Source organism: Jaculus jaculus, chromosome 21, assembly GCF_020740685.1.
Source record: "Jaculus jaculus isolate mJacJac1 chromosome 21, mJacJac1.mat.Y.cur, whole genome shotgun sequence".
Taxonomy (NCBI): domain Eukaryota; kingdom Metazoa; phylum Chordata; class Mammalia; order Rodentia; family Dipodidae; genus Jaculus; species Jaculus jaculus.
This window is the reverse complement of record NC_059122.1, coordinates 11,299,302-11,319,135: the sequence shown is the minus strand read 5'-3', so window position 1 is coordinate 11,319,135 and position 19,834 is coordinate 11,299,302. Positions and strand designations below refer to the sequence as shown.

Genomic DNA, 19,834 nt, shown 5'->3' with positions numbered 1-19,834 from the left:
AGACTCCAGAGTGAATTCCAGGTCAGCCTGGGCTAGAGTGAGACCCTACCTCAAAACAACAACAAAACAAGACAGAAAGAAATCTCCTAAATCGGGGGTAAGTGTGCCCTCCTTTTCCGCCCACTTGGCCAAGTCAGCTAATCATCTACCCACCAACCTGGCCACAGTACCTGTCTCCCATCTAAGGGTGGGGTTTCTCTGTCTGGACACATTCGGAGCAGATCGGCTGGCCAAGGAGAACATCTTGGAGGACAGTCAAGGGCTGGGGAGAGAACAGAAAGCTGATGGATTCCCCCTCCAGCCTTTAGTGTTTTATTTTATTTTACTTATTGGAGAGAGAGAAAGGAGAAGGAGGTGTTTGGGGAGTGAATGGCCTCCAGCCATTGTAACTTCGTGCGCCCCCTTGTGCATCTGGCTTACGTGGGTCCTGGGGAATCGAACCTGGGGCCTTTGGCTTTGCAGGCAAGTGCCTTGACCACTAAGCCATCTCTCCAGCCCCAAATTTTGGGCTTTTTTTTTTTTTTTTTTTTTTTTAGACCGTGTCTCCTTAAGAAGCCCTGGCTGGTCTCAAACTGTGGGGCTACAGACCAGTACTGCCGGAGATTTTGCTAAAGGACCCAGAAGGGTCCCAGAAGGGCAGGTGGGGTGGGTTGCAGAAGCACCAAGAGCAGCTGCTCCCCAAGGGCTGGTGAACTCGGAGAATCTTGATTCCCAAAGGAGGTTCCTGGTGATTAGTAGGGTCTCGGTGACAGCTCAGGAGCCCCCCCCTTCCCCTGCAAGTCTTGGGAGCTTGGAGGGGCTCTGTGTGGGAGGAGGGTGGGCCCCGGGAGGAATCAGACTCTGATATGGGGGGTCAAAAAGATGGCAGACTCCTGAAGTTCTGTGGTTTCCAGGAGTCCAGGTCTTCGTGTCTCAATCTCCCTCATCTGTCACTTTCTCCTCGCCCCTGTCGCCTTCGCTTCGTCTCTGGGACGCCTCGCTTGCGGGCCCCCGGGGTGCCTGGGCCCGGCGGGGGCGTGTCTCGGGCGTGCCCCTGGCTCGGGACCCAGCCGGGCGGGGTTAAATGGCTGGGCGTGCAGGCTGCGCCCGCAGAGCCGAGGTTGCGGGGCCTGCGGGGCCAGGGCCGATCGGGACCCGGGGGGTCGGAGGCCGGGAGCCGCGGGGTGAGTGTGCGCGGGGGGCCCCCGGGCCTCGGTGTTGGGAGCTGGAGCTGCGGGATCGGGCTCGGGGTGTGCGTGGCGGGGCAGGGCGCACGGAGTCCCGGGCGCGCCACCCGGGCAGGGCGCACATGCTCCGGGACGTGCCATTCTGGGATGTGCCGCTCGGGCAGGGCGCACGGAGACCCGGACGTGCCATCTGGCCAGGACGCACTGAGCCCCGGACTGCCACCCCGGGCAGGGCGCACCGAGACCGGGACTCGCCACCCCCCTGGCAGACTGTGGGGCCTGGGCCCTTGCTGCGAGGGGACTGTGGGAGCGTTTCCGACGGCTGCTCTGTGCTGTGTTTGTTTCGTTTTGTTTTCTGTATGCACCTCAGGGTCCTCCGAGTAGCTCCTCTCTGAGTCGGCTTGGTGGAGCAGGGAAGGCATTCTAGCGCGGTGGAGAGCGGAGAGCTTCTAGGGATCCCTCGCATTTCAGCATTGCTTCTTGTCCTGAGGAGGAGGCTGGGGGTGTAGCTGGGTGGCATAGCACTCGCCCAGCATGTTTAAGGCTGCCCATCCTGCCCACGGTCCAGAGGGACACTCTGTTCACCCGTGGTGGACTTGGCATCTCTCAAGTACGCACGCGCCCCCTCGTGCATCTGGCTACCATGGGTCCTGGGGGACTCGAACCTGGCTCCTTGGCTTTGCAGGCAAACAAACTCCTTAAAGGCCATTTCTCCAGCCCTTAAGTACTCTGAAAACGAGTCCTTTGCCTAGGCTTCCACCTCTGGCTGGGAGAGTTGTATGAGGTCTTGCCTTCAGTCTCAGGTGGTAGTTATCCCAGAGATGCTGTCTGCTTGGTCACTGGGTGGCTGGCCAACCTGGATCTTGCAAGGTGGCTGGGGTGCCACCACCTGAGGGGTCTCAGGCTAGAGGTGTGGGAGGGAGACAGGGTTGACATCAAACAGAGGCCACCTGGGCTTCTTAGCGGGCAGTCTGGAGGTGCCCCAGCTGAGGGTTCGTCTGTTAGCACCGTGTTAGCTCATGTCACTCCCCACAATGACACCCTGCACCCTTTTCTCCCCTCGATTTCTGAGTCCCAAAGGTGACTCCAGCCAGAGCCGGCTGCCTCAAATGCTTCTGCAATGTACTGGCTAGCCTTGACGAAGAGCCCTCCCCCACCCCCCACTCCCCGATTTGAGGACCGAGGGCCAGAGAGCGGAGTCACTCGTCTGTGAAAACTCACCAGCTAAGCTGGGATTGGAACGGAAAAGCTCTGTCTGACCCCTAAATCCTGGGCTGCTTTGTGATAGCCCCGGCCATCTCTGTAAGAGCCCGGCTTGGGTTTCCACCGGGTAACGTTAGCTCTAGGCTGGCGTCTTGCGGTGACCTGGGTTGGCTACCATACACGGGTTTGGGTGACCTGGGAGACATTGAGAGAATGAGGCCTCATCTCCCGTCCCTCGCAAACCCTGGGCTCTGTCCATTCATCCCAGATATCTAGGGAATAAGCAAGAATATGTTGACCATGCTAACAGCAGCAGCGATGAGATAATACATACACCTTTGGAGCAGTTCAGGTATTCAGCATGTCATTACAGCTCCATGAGATGGGGAAATACGGGTCCTGTTTTACAGATGAAGCAACGAGGCCCAGAGAGGTGAAGGCACTTGCCTGAGGCCGCACAGCTACAAGGTAGAGCTTTATAACAATCTTTTTTTTTTTTTTCTTCTATAAGTAGGGTCTTGCTCTGATAAAAATCTTTTATAGGGCTTATATCCAGGCGTGACCACATTTGGAATGGTATGCAGAGGTGATTAAGACCTGGGAATGATCTAGACTGCTAATGGCCTTAAAACTTTTTTTTTTTTAATTTAGTTTTGTTTATTTGAGAGAGAGGGAGAGAGAAGGAGGCAGATAGAGGGAGAGAATGGGTGCGCCAGGGCCTCCAGCCACTGCAAACGAACTCCATACGCGTGCATCCCCTTGTGAATCTGGCTTACGTGGGTCCTGGGGAATGGAACCTGGGTCCTTTGGCTTTGCAGGCAAATGCCTTAACCACTAAGCCATCCCACCAGCCCTTAAAACTTTTTGCAGCAGCGGGAGAGCGGGGCAGGAACTGCTTTGGGCCAAGGAAGCTTTCACGGGACTACCTCTCACCTCCTTCAACAACTTGGTTCTGTCCTCATTAGTCATAACTGATCCAGAGACTTCTTCTCAGAATCCCAGATGTCTTGGGTGCTCAGAGTAGAGAATCAGACCTGAAGGTTTGCTTTCAGATCACACCTTCTGGGGTCTGGCATGTTGGAGGGGACTGGAGTCCTCGGGGTGAGGGTCTTGTGTTGAGAAGCAAGGGTAGTTGTTACCGTAAACCAGAGCGGGAGGCAGGCTGCCTCGATTACAAGTTGGAGAGAGAGAGAGGCTGGAGAGGTGCCTCAGCAATTAAAGACACTAAGTTGCAAAGCCTGTTGGCCTGGAGTTCAGTTCCTTAGTAAGCCACATAAAGCCAGTTGCGCTAAGCAGTACACGTGTCTGGAGTTTGTAGTGGTGAGAGGCTCTGATGAACCCATGCTGACTCACTCACTCTCTCTCCTCATAAATAAATAAATAATTATATATATATTAAAGACAGGGAGGCTGTTTTGGGGGGGGGGTGATGGTGCCGGCTTTGGAGTGTTAACATGCCTGGCCTTGGCCAACACTTGGCATTCAAGGAAAGGAATGTGGATATGGGCTGGGAAGATGGCTCAGTGGTTAAGGGAAAAGGCATGTGTGTAGCAGTTGACAGGAGCTGGAGGTCTGCGTTCCTTCCCCGGAGCGCACATACCTTGTGTAACGAGTCCCTGGCTGGCAGCCGGCCAGGCCAACTTGATAAACCAGCGCTCCCTGGGCGTGGGCCCGGCTGTGGGGCGGGTCGGTGGCACCTGCCATGCCAGATGAGGCAGCTACTGCGGAGTGGGCGGGGACCTCTGGCAGGGCTTCCCAAGGGTGCCAGCTTTGGATTTCTTTTGCGGCTGCAGGATATCAGAAAGCTGGCTATGGTAGTGCAAGCCTGTCACCCCAGCTTGTGGCAAAGGCAGGAGACTCTTGTTTCAGGCCAGCCTGGCCCACGTAGTGAGTTTGGGTCCAGCCTGGGCTATGAGACCTTTGTCTTTTTTTTTTAAATTTTTTAAAATTTATTTATTTGAGAGTGACAGACACAGACAGAAAGACAGATAGAGGGAGAGAGAGAGAATGGGCGCGCCAGGACTTCCAGCCTCTGCAAACGAACTCCAGACGCGTGCGCCCCCTTGTGCATCTGGCTAACGTGGGACCTGGGGAACCGAGCCTCGAACTGGGGTCCTTAGGCTTCACAGGCAAGTGCTTAACCGCTAAGCCATCTCTCCAGCCCAGAGACCTTTGTCTTAAACAGAAACAAATACATCAATTACATACGGGACAGTAATAGTGGTAAAATAATAGTGGCTAATGTGTTGTGTGCTAAGTGACAACCCCCTCCCCTTTTTTCCCCCTCATCTCAGTAATCATTTTTTTTGCTTGTTTATCAACATTTTATATGCCGTTATTGAAAGTTGACAAGTACAACAGTTAAATACGGTGACAGCTGTGTAGAGAACACGCATGGAAATGTATGCACACAGCAGTCCTGTGCAGGTAATATGCAGAAACTCCTGCTGGGAAGTCCATTTTCTTCGCAGAACTCATCATTTTTCAAAGTGCTCAACCAGTTCCATCAAAACACTTCAGTGGGGCTGGAGAAATAGCTTAGCGGTTAAGTACTTACCTGTGAAGCCTAAGAACCCCGGTTCGAGGCTCGATTCTCCAGGACCCACGTTAGCCAGATGCACAAGGGGGCGCACGCGTCTGGAGTTTGTTTGCAGTGGCTGGGAGCCCTGGCGCGCCCATTCTCTCTCTCTCTCTCTGCCTCTTTCTCTCTCTAATAAATAAATAAAAATGAACAACAACAACAAAAATTTAAAACACTTCAGTGAACAGGAATTTACTTCAAGAGATTCAGTCTTCTTTACTCAACTTTAGGTGGAAGGTCCTAGTGTTGCCGTTATTGATATTATTACTTGTTTTTTTTTCCTTTTTTTTATGACAAAGAGAGAGAGAGAGAATTGGCATGCCAGGGCCTCAGCCACTGTAATTGAACACCAGATGCTTGCGCCACCTAGTGGACATGTGGGGCCTTGTGCTTGCCTCACCTTTGTGCTTCTGGCTTACGTGGGAGCTGGAGATTTGAACATGGGTCCTTACGCTGAGTAGGCAAGCACCTTAACCTCTAAGCCACCTCTCTAGCCCCATGTTTTTCTTTTTGGTTTTCTGAGATAGGGTCTCATGCTAGTCCAGGCTGACCTGGGATTCATTATGTAGTCTCAGGGTGGCCTTGAACTCACGCTGATCCTCCTACCTCTGCCTCCCCAGTGCTGGGATTAAAGGTGTGCGCCACCACACCCGGCTTACTTATACTTTTTTTTTGTATGTACCGTGCTTGTGTGTGCGGGGGGGGGGAGGATATGCACGTATGTGCAGGTGTGCATGCACATTTGGGGGCCGGAGGTCAATGTCGAATGTCTACCTCAGTTACTCTCCACCTCATTCTTTGAGACAGGATTTCCTGTGGAGCTTATGGGTTCAGCTAGAGTCACCAGTCAGTGAGCCCCGGGGCATCCTCCTGCCTCTGTGTCTTTGCTGCGGGCATCACAAGCATGTGCTTCCATGCCTGACAACTTTACATGGGTGCTGAGGATCGAATTAATATCCTTGTGCCTGTGTGACAAGCATTTTACCTACGGAGCACCCCCCCGCCCCCTTAGCCGATACCTGTACCTTTCCAAACACTCATGTCACAGACACCCAGGGAGGCACCCGCTCCAGAGCTGTGCCCTGGAGATTACACACATTGAGCCATGCATGTCACCGGCAGTCGGGGCTAGGGAAGGAGCGACGACCAGCTCTCCCGAGCTTCCCCATTTGACCAGAGCATCGTAACTTATCTAATTAATGTAGATACTTAAAAGCAGATTTTATGGCTGGGCTTGGTGGCACACACCTTTAATCCCAGCCCTCAGGAGGCAGAGGTAGGAGGATCTCCGTGAGTTCGAGGCCACCCGGAGACAATATAGTGAATTCCAGGTCAGCCTGGGCTAGAATGAGACTCTACCTTGAAAAACAAAACAAACAAAAAACATCAAATAAATAAATAAATAAATAAATAAAAAACACAGATTGGATGAATTTAAGTTAATGACGAGGGAATTGAACCCCGTGTCTCATGCGTATTAAACACAAACTCTACCACTGAGCTGCCTCCCAACCCCAAGTTCATTTTTTTGTTCATTTATTTATTTATTTATTTGAGAGCGACAGACACAGAGAGAAAGACAGATAGAGGGAGAGAGAGAGAATGGGCACGCCAGGGCTTCCAGCCTCTGCAAACGAACTCCAGACGCGTGTGCCCCCTTGTGCATCTGGCTAACGTGGGACCTGGGGAACCGAGCCTCGAACCGGGGTCCTTAGGCTTCACAGGCAAGCGCTTAACCGCTAAGCCATCTCTCCAGCCCCCAAGTTCATTTTTATTTTTATTAAAGTTTATTTAGTTTTGCAATGCTTGGGGGGGGTGGTCAAATCCAAGGTCTTGAACATGTGAGGCAAGCACTGTGCACCATCCAGCCCTCCAAGAGGAGAGTATGCGTGTGTGTACATGCATACATCACTGATATGTGCTTTAATATATGTATATTTCTTTTTAAAAGAAAGTTTTAGAGAGAGAGAGACAGAGAGAATTGGCATGCCAGGGCCTCAGCCACTGAAATGGCGCTCCAGACGCTTGCGCCACCTAGTCTAGTGGTCATGTGTGACCTTGTGCTTGCCTCACCTTTGTGCATCTGGATTACATGGGATCTGGAGAATCAAACATGGGCCCTTCAGCTTTGCAAACCAGTGCCTTAACTACTAAGCCATCTTTCCAGCTCTAAGTTAATTAATTTTTTTTAACGGCAGGCTCTTATGCTAACCCAGAATGACCTAGAATTCACTTTGTAGACTCACAGTGATTTTCCTCCCTTAGCCTTTTAGCGCTGGGATCAGAGGCAATGCACCCAGCTTGAGTGTATGTATGCTTTGAACTTGACATCCTACCACCTTGACCTCCTGGGTACTTCTGTGATTACACATGTGCACCACCCTAACTGCTTACTTTTTTAATAATATACATATTTTTTTATTTGAGACAGGGAAAGAGGCAGAGTGTGTGTGTGTGAGAGAGAGAGAGATAAAGAGAGAGAGGGAGAAAATGGGTGCTCCAGGGCTTCCAGACACTGAAAACAAACTCCAGACGCGTGCGCCCCCTTGTGCATCTGGCTTATGTGGGTCCTGGGGAATTGAACCAGGGTCCTTTAGTTTTGCAGGCAAGCGCCTTAACTGCTAAGCCATCTCTCTAACCCCCCCATACCCGGTTTTTTAAAAATATTTTTTGTTTTTCTCTTAGTATGTGTATGTGCACCAGTTCATGCATACACATGCCACCGTGCACATGTGGAGTTCAGAGGACAGTGTTCGAGTCTGCCCTTGCCTTCCGCCTCGTTTGAAACAGGATCTCTTTTTCATGTTCCATTCACGAGATTCCAGGAACTCCTCCTATCTCTACCTCCCTTCTCACCACAGGTGCCCCAGGATTACAGAAGCCCACCACAGCTTCTGGCTTTTAGGAGAGGGGGGATCTGGAGATCTGAACTTGGAGACTTAGAGTTGCATAGAAAAGGTTCTATCCACTGAGCCATCTCCCCAGACCCCGACCTACTATTTTTTTTTATTTCATTTCATTTATTTATTTGAGAGAGAGAGAGGAAAATAGGCAGGGAGAGAGAGAAAGAGAGAGAGAGAGAGAGAGAGAGAGAGGAGAGAATGGGCACCTCAGGGCCTCCAGCCACTGCAAACAAACTCCTTATGCATGTGTCCTCTTGTGCATCTAGCTTATGTGGGTCCTGGGGAATCGAACCTGGGTCCTTTGGCTTTGCAGACAAGCACCTTAACTGCTGAGCCATCTCTCCGGCGCCCCACCTACTATTTTTTAGAGCAGTTTTATGCTTGTGGAAGTTTCATGGAAACGACACTGCGCATGAACTCTCCTTTCTACCTCCTAGTTCCCGTGTTAGTCACATCTTACATTGGAGGATGCTTTTATTACCATGCAGGGGCCAATCCCAATTATCTTCATTCAACTTCCCTGTCTAGGTTAGGATGCATTCTTTGTGTTGTACAGTCAACTAATTCCTATCACTAATCAGGTTGTCTGATAAATTATAATTTATTGATAAATATAATTACATGAGCTCACTAATTATAATATCTTTGTTTTTTTTAATATATTTTTTAAAGATTTTTATTTATTTATTTGAGAGTGACAGAGAGAGAAAGAGGCAGATAGAGAGAGAGAGAGAGAGAGAGAGAGAGAGAGAGAGAGAGAATGGGCACGCCAGGGCCTCCAGCCACTGCAAACGAACTCCAGATGTGTGCGCCCCCTTGTGCAACTGGCTTACATGGGTCCTGGGGAATTGAGCCTCGAACCAGGGTCCTTAGGCTTCGCAGGCAAGCGCTTAACTGCTACGCCAACTCTCCAGCCCAATACCTTTGTTTTTTTGAGGCAGGGTCTCATTCTAGCCCAGGTTGACATGGAAAATACACTGTATTCTCAGCCTGACTTGGAACTCACAGTGATCCTCTTACCTCTGCCTCCTGAATGCTGGGATTAAAGGCATGTGCCACCATGCCTGGAAATACTTTCTCTTTTAAATATTTTTATTTATTTATTTGCAAGTGAGAGAGAGAGAGAGAGAGAGAGAGAGAGAGAGGGAGGGAGGGAGGGAGAGAGAAGTATGGGTGTGTGCCGGGGCCTCTTGCAATTGCACAGAAACTCTGGATATATGGGCTGTTTTGTGCATCTGGCTTTATATGGGTAGAGGGAAATTGAACCCAGCCTGGCAGGCTTTGCCAACAAGCACTTTTTACCATTTCTCCAGCCCTACAGAACTTTTTTTTTTTTTTTTTTTGAGACAAGGTCTCACAACATAGCCTAGGTTAGCCTCAAACTCACAACCCACTGGCCCATGTCTCTTGAGAGCTGGGGTGACAATATCAACCGCCACCCCCAGCTTTATGTGTTTTTCAAAGACACCCAAAATAAAATTGATTTTTTTGTTTTGTTTTGTTTTGTTTTCCGAGGTAGGGTCTCACTCCAGTTCAGGCTGGCCTGGAATCCACCATTTAGTCTCAGGGTGGCTTTGATCCTCCTACCTCTGCCTCCCGAGTCTGGGATTAAAGGCATGCGCCACCATGCCAGGCTTCTAAAATTGATTTTTAGTGTTGGGGTCCTTCACATGCTAAGAGGGTGTTCTACCACTTAGCTACACATCTGGGCCCCAAATCAACCACACCAAAAGGCACAAATCAGAAAAGTTTAGGACATTCTAGAGCTTTCCAGCACCTTTAAAGAACTTCCAGGCTGGAGAGGTGGCTTAGTGGGTAAGGCACTTACCTGTGAAGCCTAAGGACCCAGGTTCAGTTCCCCAGAACCCACATAAGCCAGATGCACAAGGTGGTGTATGCATCTGGAATTCGTTTGCAGGTGCTAGAGACCCTTGACACACCCATTTTTTCTCTCTTTCTCTGTGTCTGTCTTAAATAAATAAAAATAAAGAGGTCTACAGGGTCCATTGTGGAAGAGGTAGCAGAAAGAATGGAAGAGCCAAAGGAAGGGCAGGACCCCTTACAACGTGCTCCACCAGACACAAAGTGGCCTGGATATCCATGACCTCACAGTGCCTGACACTACCTACACAAGACCCTCATAAGAGGAAGAAAAGACGATGACATCAAAATAAAAGAGAGACTGACTGAGAGGGGAAGGGGATATGATGGAGAGTGGAGTTTCAAAGGGGAAAGTGGGTGGGGAGGGAGGGCATTACCATGGGATATTGTTTACAATTATGGAAGTTGTCAATAAAAATATAAATAAATAAATAAAAATAATAAGAAGGAAAAAAATAAAAAATAAATAGAGAGGTCTATACCCCCGTTCATAGTCACCTGCTGTTCTTGCCCCGGAAACCACTGTGGTTCCACCATCTCCATAGATTGTGATTTGTGGAATTTCATATTAATTGGATTATAGACTGTGGCCTCTTGTGTCTTGGTCAACATCATGTTTCCAGGTTAGTCCATTTGTAGCATGTATCAGAGCCTCATACTTTCCCATGTCCCAATAAGATCCCTTTGCGTAGGGCTGGAGAGATGGCTTAGTGGTTAAGCACTTGTCTGTGAAGCCTAAGGATCCTGGTTCAAGGCTTGATTGGCCAGGACCCATGTTAGCCAGATGCACAAGGGGGCACATGCATCTGGAGTTCATTTGCAGTGGCTGGAGGCCCTGGTGTGGCCATTCTCTCTCCCCCTGCCTCTTTCTCTCTGTCTGTTGCTGTCAAATAAATAAATAAAAATAAGCAACAAAAAATTTTTTTTAAAAAAGATTTCTTTGTGCAAATATATCATAATTTTGTCCCTTGGATTCAAGACTTTTATATAAACCAGGCATGGTGGTGCACACCTTTTGTCCCAGTACCCAGAAGGCAGAGGTAGGAGGATCCTTGTGAGTTCGAGGCCATCCTGGGACTACAGAGTGAATTCCAGGTCAGCTTGGGCCAGAGTGAGATCCTACCTCAGAAAAACAAAAAACAAACAAACAAACAAAAAAACTTTACTGTAATGGGGGACCAAAACAGAGGAAGAGAAGGAGAAATATGAGGGGAGAAAAAGGGGATACTTGAACTTGCATCAGGAAAGCTGCCATATTTTATCTGTCCATTCAGACATTGCTAGACACTTGAATTTTCCACATGCAGTCAATTGTGAATATTTCTATGAATTTTTGTATGAACACTTGTTTTTCATATTTTTGGATATATACCTGAATATAGAATTACTGAATCTTGTAATAGTTTAATATTTAAGGATTTTAGCTATTTTTTTTTTGAGGCAAGCCCAACAGACTGTCCTTTTTTATAAGAAAGAGAGAGAGAGAGAGGAAGAGAGAGAGAGAGAATTGCTGTACCAGGGCCTCCAGCCACTACAGTTGAACTCCAGACATGTGCACCACCTTGTGTACATATGCAACCTTGTGCATGCATCACCTTGTGCATCTGGCTGACGAGGGACCTGAGGAGTTGAACATGAGTCCTTAGGCTTCCCAAGCAAGTGCTTTTACCCCTAAGCCACCTTTCCAGCCCAAGGATTTTATTTTTGATATGGTTTCAGTCTAGACCAGAGAAATTCACTCTTTAGCCCCAGACAGGCCAGGTACTCACAGTGATCCTCCTACCTCTGCCTGTGCTGGGGTTAAAGGTATGCGCCACCACGCCTGGGTATTTCAGTTTTGAGACAGTTCCTTTCTATATGATCCAAACTGGACTGGGACTCGAGGTTTTCCTGGGATTGCAGGGATGCTCCACTACACCAGGATCCAATGCACTTTTTCTTTTCCAAAAATTTTTTTTTTATTAACAACTTCTGTGATTGTAAACAATATCCCATGGTAATTCACTCCTTCCCCCCACTTTCCCCTTTGAAACTACATTATCCATCATATCCCTTCCTCCTCTCAATCAGTCTCTTATTTTGATATCATGATCTTTCCTCCTATTATGAGGATCTTGTGTAGGTAGTGTCAGGCACTGTGAGGTCATGGATATCCAGGCCATTTTGTGTCTGGAAGAGCACATTGTAAGTAGTCCTTTGGCTCTTAAGTTCTTTCCGCCACCTCTTCCTCAATGGACCCTGAGCCTTGGAAGGTGGGATAGAGATGTCTCAGTGCTGAGCATTCCTGTCACTTCTTTCCAGCATCGTGACGCCTTCTGAGTCATCCCAAGGTCACTTCCATCTGAAAAGAGAAGATTCTCTACCAAAAGTGAGATTAGCATTAACATACAGGTATGAACATTAAGAGAAGTGCTTACTGGGCAGTTTGATAAGCATAGTATATACATTTAGCCAGACAGCAGCAGATATTACAACCCTAGGGCTCATGACTACCCCTGTTGTAGGTTTTCAGCATCAGAGATATATTTCCTCCCACAGAGTGGGCCTCCAGTCCAATGAGAGGGCAGTTGGTTTCCACCATGACAGACATGCCACTATTGTACCTGTTGGCTCATTTTGCCTGGCTGGCCAAAGCTAAGGCTTGCAGTGTCCACTGTTGAGTATCTTCACTGGTGATTTCTCTCTCTCCCATTGAACTGCATGCAGAATGGCTTCTTCCAGCTTCCTGTCAGCTGGTCTACATGGTGGAGGTTATCAACTCAGTTCCAGTGGATTTCTCAGTGGCCTTGCAGCCCAAGTATGTGGAGTCTTCAGCAATAGGGTCTTACCATCTATTTATGGTGGGAAACCAAGGGCCTTGGCAATAGCCTATAGTGTTTTGGGGGCATCAGGGACCTCCCTGGCCAATAACCCATTGGAAGATATCCCATCCCTGACACTGAAAATTTTCTGGTAACAGTCTATGGCTCCTGAGTGTTCCATTGTCCAAATAAGTAGGTTTCTATATGACTTATTTATATCCTCTTAGATTTTGATTAGCCCTCCCTCCACCTTTCCCTTACTCAATCTCTTCCCTTGATCTCTCTTGGGCCTTTTCACCTCCATTAATCTATTCTTCTACTTACATATATACAATACCATCCTATTAAGTACCCCCCTCCCTCCCTTTCTTTTCCCTTTATATCTCTTTTCTAGCTTACTGGCCTTTGCTACTGAATTTTATTCCTACTCACACAGAAGTCCAATCATCTGTAGCTAGGATCCACATATGAGAAAGAACATGCAACGTTTGGCTTTCTGTTTTTAATATTTTTAAAATTTATTTGAGAGAGAGAAAGAGGCAGACAGAGAGATAAGGGGTGCGTCAGGGCCTCCAGCTGCTGCAAACGAACTCCACACATGCAGCACCTTGTGCATCTGGCTTACGTGGGTCCTGGAGAATCGAACCTGGGTCCTTTGGCTTTGCAGGCAAGTAAGTGTCTTAACCGCTAAGCCATCTCTCCATCCCCTAAATTATACATACATACATGTGTGTGTGTGTGCATCGTGTCTGTACATGGTCTCCTCCCTGAAATGCCAGGGCCATGCCTGTCCTCTTTCCTGTCCCCACGCCTACATTTGAGTCACACACACCGCGAGGGCTCCGAGAGCCTCCGCCAGTCCAGTCGTTGAAGGAAGTCTTGAAGCACTTAGCAAGGGTGGTGGCAGGTGCAGGCAATAGACAAAGATCACAATGAATAGAAGAAATAACTCACAGACAGAACAGTGAACCACTATTAAACTGTCAAAGAAACAAACACCAGGGCTGGAGGGAATAGCTTGGTGGCTAAGGTGCTTGCCTGCAGAGCCAAAGGACCCAGGTTCGATTTCCCAGGATCCACGTAAGCCAGATGCACAAGGGGGCACATGCGTCTGGAATTTGTTTGCAGTGACTGAAGGCCCTACTGTGCCCATTCTCCTTTCTGCCTCTCAAATATATAAAATAAACTATTATTATTATTTTGTTAAAAGATTTTTCATAATTTTTTATTTTTTATTATTTATTTGTTTAAGAGAGAGAGAGGCAAAGAGAGAAAGAGAGAGAATGGGCAAGCCAGGGCCTCCAGACACTGAAAACAAACTTCAGATGCATGAGCCACCTTGTGCGTCTGGCTAACGTGGGTCCTGGGGAATTGAACCTGGGTCCTTTGGCTCTGCAGGCAATGCCTTAACCACTAAGCCATTCCCCCAATCCTCTACATTACTTTCTTTTGTTTGTTTGCTTTGGTTTTTCGAGATAGGGTTTCACTGTAGTCCAGGCTGACCTGGAATTCACTATGTAGTCTCAGGGTGGCCTCGAACTCAGGACAATCCTCCTCACTGTGGCTCCCGAGTGCTGGGATGAAAGGCGTGCACCAATATGCCCGGCTGTACGCGACTTTTTATCACCTCAGCCGTTTCATGCGCGCAGTTCAGTTACGTGAAGCGTGCTCAGGGCATTGTGTGGCCACCACCCTCTGTCTCCAGAATGTCTGCATGGTGCAGAACTGGCCCTTCAAACTCCTCATGCCCTTGAATCAGCAATTCTGCTTCCTGTCACTACAGGTTAGGTGCCCTTTGAATCCAAGGACCACCTATCAAAGGAATCACAATATAAAGCTGTCTTCTTTTGTGTGCACGTGTGTGTGTTTGGGCGCATGTGTATGTGTTGGAGGTCAGGTGACAACCTCTGATGTCACCCTTAGGCACCATCCAATTTTTTTTTTTTTTGTTTTTTTGAGGCATACCCAACACACTGGCAATATATATGAGAGAGAGCGTGAGAGAGAATGGGTTCGCCAGGGCCTATAGGCACCGTAATCAAACTCCAGACGTGTGCACCACCTTGTGCGCATGTGTGACCTTGTGCATTTGTCCACCTCGTGCGTCTGGTTACATAGGATCTGGGGAGTCGAACATGGGTCCTTAGGCTTCGTAGACAAGTGCCATACCAGCTAAGCCATCTCTCCAGTCCCCCATCCACCTTTTTTTTTTGAGACAAGGTCTCTCCTTGGCCTGGAACTCACCAATTAGGCTAGGCAGAGAGCTCTGGGGATCCTCCATTCTCCACCTCCCCAGGACTGGGGTTATTGGCTTGCTTTACTTTCTAAATGGGAACTGGGGATCAAACTCAAGTCCTTATACCTGCATGGCAAACACCTTGGTGTTATCTCCCTGGTCTGGATTTTGAAAAGAAAATTTTATTTATTAGTTTATTTACTTAAGAGAGAGACACACACAGAAAGAGAGAGGGAGAGGGTGGGTGCACCAGGGCCTCCAGCTTCTGCAAGCAAACTCCAGACACATGTGCCACCTTGTTCACCTGTCTCACGTGTGTCCTGGGGAATCGAACCTGGTTCCTTTGGCTTTGCAGGCCAGCACCTTAACCACTAAGCCATCTCTCCAGCCCCTGTTTGTTTGTTTGTTTTAGTTTCTCGACGTAGGGTTTCACTCTAGCCCAGGCTGACTTGGAATTCACTATGTAGTCTCAGGGTGGCCTCGAACTCACAGTGATCCTCCTACCTCTGCCTACCGAGTGCTGGGATTAAAGACGTGTGCCACCACCATGCCCGGCTCCCTTGTTTGTTTGCTTGTTTGTTGTTTTGAGACAAGGTCTCACTAGATAACCCAAGTTGGCCTTGAATTTACCGTCTGCCTCAGCCTCCCAAACACTGGGATGACAGGCGTGACCCACTGTACTCTGCTGATATCGGTCTTTTTGTGACGGGCTTATTTTACAGAGCAGAATGTCCTCGAGGCCCGTGCTGCGGCATGTGCTGGTTTCCTTCTGAGTCATATCGACTGCACGCGTATACCACCTTTGTACCTGTTCATTCAGCTGTCCACGGACCCTTGGGTGGCTTGCACCTTTCCGCTCATTGTGCATGTTGCTGCTGTGAGCATGGTGTGCAAATACCGTGTGCAAATACCACATTGAGACCTCTGTTCTGTGTGTGCAGCCAGAGGGGGATTTGTTGGATCATATGGTTTTTTTTTTAAAAATATTTATTTATTTATTTGAGAGAGAGAGAGAGAGAGAGGAAGAGGTAGATAGAGACAGAGAGAGAATGGGCCTCCTGCCACTGCAAACCTGCTCCAGACACATGCGCCACCTTGTACATTTGGCTTATGTGGGTCCTGGGGAATTGAACCTGGGTCCTTAGATTTCACAGGCAAACACCGTAGCTGCTAAGCCATCTCTCCAGCCTTGGATCGTATGTTAATTCCATTCCTGTTCTTTATGTTGGGTCAGGGTCTCATGTAGCTGAGACTGGCCTTGAACTTGCTGTGTAGTCGAGGACGACCATGAGCTCTCCTGACTCTCCTGCCCCCACCTCCTGACGCTGGGGTCGCAGGCCTGCACCGGAGCTGAGTTGCGCAGGGCCGGGGGTCTGGCTCAGGGCCTCGTGCATGCTAGGTCCGCCGTCTGGCAGCTGAGCCACATCCCCAGCCCTCGTTGTATTGTATAGAGTTTTTGTTTCTGTGGTTTATGGGAGTGTCGGACCTGCTGGGCAAGGGCCATACCACTGAGCCACACTGCTGGGTCTTTCTTATCTCCTAGAATTGGAGGAACTATGCTGAGATTTGTCCTCCTAGTCTGTGAAATGGGTAGAGTAAGAGAATTTACTTCTTTTAAATTAATTAATTAATTTTTGTGTGTGTGTGTGGGGGGGGTTCGGGATAGAGTTTCCTCTGGCCCAGGCTGACCTGGAATTCACTATGTAGTGTCAGGGTGACCTCGAACTCACAGTGATCCACCCACCTGTGCCTCCCGAGTGCTGGGATTAAAGGCCTGCGCCACCACACCTGGCTAATTAATTTTTTAAAAATATTTTATTTATATACTTGAGAGAGAGAGGCAGATAGAGAGAAAGAGAGAATGGGCCTGCCAGGGTCTCCAGCCACTGCAAACGAACTCCAGACGCATGCGCCCCCCTTGTACATCTGGCTTACGTGGGTCCTAGGGAATCAACCCGGGTTCTTAGGCTTCTCAGGTAAATGCCTTAACCACTAAGCCATCTATCCAGCTCCTTTCTTTCTTTTTTATATTTCATTTATTTATTTGAGAAAGAGAGAGAGAGAATGGGCGTGCCAGGGCCTCCAGCCGCTGCAAACAAACTCTAGACTCATGTGCCCCCTTGTGCATCTGGCTTACGTGGGTCCTGGAGAATTGAACCGGGATCCTTTGGCTTTGCAGGGAAGCACCTTAACTGCTAAGCCATCTCTCCAGCCCTCTTTTTGTTTTTTGAGGTAGAGTCTCACTCTAGCCCAGGCTGACCTGGAATTCACTCTGTCGTCTCAGGGTGGCCTCGAACTCACTACGATCCTCCTACCCCTGTCTCTCCAGTGCTGGGATTAAAGGCGTGCGCCACCACGTCTGGCTTGAGCCTCTTCTTTTCAACAAATCCCCTCTGGCTTCGACTTTCATGTCTTTCTTTTATTATTATCATTTATTTTTATTTATTTATTTGGCAGAAAGAAAGAGAGAAAATGGGCACGCCAGGGCCTCCAACCACTGCAAATGGACTCCAGACATGTGCGCCCCCTTGCGCATCTAGCTTATGTGGGTCCTGGGGACTCGAACCTGGGTCCTTTGGCTTTGCGGGCATACTCCTTAACCACTAAGCCATCCCTCCAGCCCTCATGTCTTTCTTTTGTATGTGATCCTTGGAGCTAAGTTGGGGTTGTGTGCATGAACATGGTGGGGAATGTTTCTGGGGTGTGGGTGACTTCTCAGTGGTTACACTACTGAAGCCCACGATGCCTGTTTCCCCAACAACCATGAACGTCACTGTCTGCTCCATACGAGAGCCCAGCCTGAGGGTTCGCAGCCCTGCGTGTATGTGTGGGGATCACATGGTGAGATCTTGGCCACTCCCGGTTGATCTCATGTGAGTGTCTTCCTTCCTCCAGGAGCTGACCCGAAGGCCAAGGCAGGGGCCTGAGAAGTGACACGTAAGATATCCGTCCAGAAGAGAGGACCTGAAGAGAACTGGGTTCAGGTACTTGAATGCATGCCCACACACAGAATGGCACCTTTCGCCATCACCCAAAGATGGAAACAGCCCGACTGTCCCTCAGCCGATACATGAATGAACAAAATGCAGCGTGCCCAAAATATGGGGGTGTTACTGAGCCGCACCGAGTGCGGGTGAATCTGGAAAATGCCCTGGGCACAGTAAGTCAAAAGATTTAATGGGATGCAGAAGATGGCTTAGTGGTTAAGGCGTTTGCCTGCAAAGCTAAAGGACCTCGGTTCGATTCCCCAGGACCCACATAAGCCAGATGCACAAGGTGGTGTGTGTGTCTGGAATTCATTTGCAGTGGCTGGAGGCCCTGGCATGCCCATTCTCTCTCTCTTTCTCTCTCTACCTCTTTCCTCTCTCTCTCTCAAATACGCCCTAGAAACAGAAAGGAGGGTGGGTGGGGTGGTGCATACCTGTCACCCCAGCACTTGGAAACTGAGGCAGGACAATCCAGGGTTCAGGGCCAGAGGCTGGAGAGATGGCTTAGCAGGTAAAGTCTTGCAAAGCCTGTCCGCATGGGGTTCAGTTCCCCAGCCACCACCCACATGAAGCCTGACAGGCATTTGTTTGCAGTAGCAAGACACACACCACACACACACACACACACACATACACACACACACATACACACACACACACATACACACACATACACACACACATACACACACACACACACACACACACACACACACACAAATTTTAGAGTTCAGAGCAAGCCTGGGCTACATGAATTTAAAAAAACTTAAACAAACAAAGAGATTAGCTAGCACTTGATGGGGCGCGCACGGAGGGAGGCACAGGAAGTGAACGTCACAGTGGTGATGCTGTTCGGGAATTAGAGGCGACAGTTACATGCCGTTATGAATGGGAGCGATACCGCTGACTAAGCCATTTTGTCGGTTTCTAATTTTGAGAGCTGCTACTGCTGGTGCGTGCGTGTGTGTGTGTGTGTGTGTGTGTGTGTGTGTGTGTGTTGAATTCCCTGAACCAGCTGTGCAAAGGCCAAGTAAGTTGTTTGGCGGAGGAGCCCAGAAGGGTGGTCATGGGGCGGGGGCCGTGGAACCGAGCACACAAAGCCCTGGGTTCCATCGCCAGAACAACAGAAAGAAAAGAGAAAAGAAAAGAACAGAGAAAAGGAAAGAAAAGAAAAGAGAAAAGAAAAGAACAGAGAAGAGAAGAGAAAAGAAAAGAAAAAAGAAAGGAAAAGAACAGAGAAGAGAAGAGAAGAGAAAAGAAAAGAAAAGAAAAGAAAAGAAAAGAAAAGAAAAGAAAAGAAAAGAAAAGAAAAGAAAAAACAAAAATCTGGGGAGAAGTCTCAGCACTCGCTTGCAAGGCCTTTGGGCCCAGGTTTAATTTCCCAGGACCCCTGCAAAGCCAGATGCACAAAATGGCACACGTGTCTGGAGTTTGTTCACTGTGCCAAGAGGCCTTAGCATACCTCTGCTCTTTCCCCCTCTCAAATAAATACCTAAAAGTTATAAAAACAGCTGGGCGTGGTGGCACACTCGGGAGGCAGAGGTAGGAGGATCGCCATGAGTTCGAGGCCACCCTGAGACTATGTAGTGAATTCCAGGTCAGCCTGGGCTACAGCAAGACCCTACGTCCAAAACCCAAAAATAAAATAAAAGTACAAAATAAAAACAAAGAGAGAGAAAGCTGGGTGCGGTGGCACACGCCTTTAATCCCAGCACTCTGGAGGCAGAGGTTGGAGGATCAACGTCAGTTTGAGGCCAGCCTGGAACTACATATTGAATTCCAGGTCTGAGTGAGACCCTACCTTGAAAACAGAAGATAAAGAAAGGAAGAAAGAAAGGAAGGAAGGAAGGAAGGAAGAAATAAAGAAAGAAAAAACAAAGAGGAAATTGGGAATGAGGTTGTGTTGGAAAAGTGCTTGCTCAGGATTCATGAAGCTCTGGGTTTGATACCCAGGACCCCATAAAACTGTGTGTATGTGTGTGTGTGTGTGTGTGTGTGTGTTTACGCATGTGCACATCTGTAACCCCAGCACTTGGGAGGTGGAGGCAGGAGAATCAGATGTTCAAAGTCATTCTC

The 19,834-nt window shown here is 48.7% G+C and overlaps 1 protein-coding gene across 1 annotated transcript in view; it reads left to right on the top strand.

Annotated features, from left to right (window-relative positions):
* The first annotated feature begins 1,086 nt into the window (after positions 1–1,086).
* LOC101604927 (cytochrome P450 4F22) overlaps positions 1,087–19,834 on the top strand; it is a 42,958-nt gene continuing 24,210 nt past the window's right edge. Inside the window, exons 1-3 of the mRNA XM_045139253.1 lie at positions 1,087–1,163; positions 2,780–2,837; positions 17,667–17,755. The gene's annotated coding sequence lies outside the window, so the exon portion shown is untranslated. The remainder of the gene's footprint in view (positions 1,164–2,779; positions 2,838–17,666; positions 17,756–19,834) is intronic.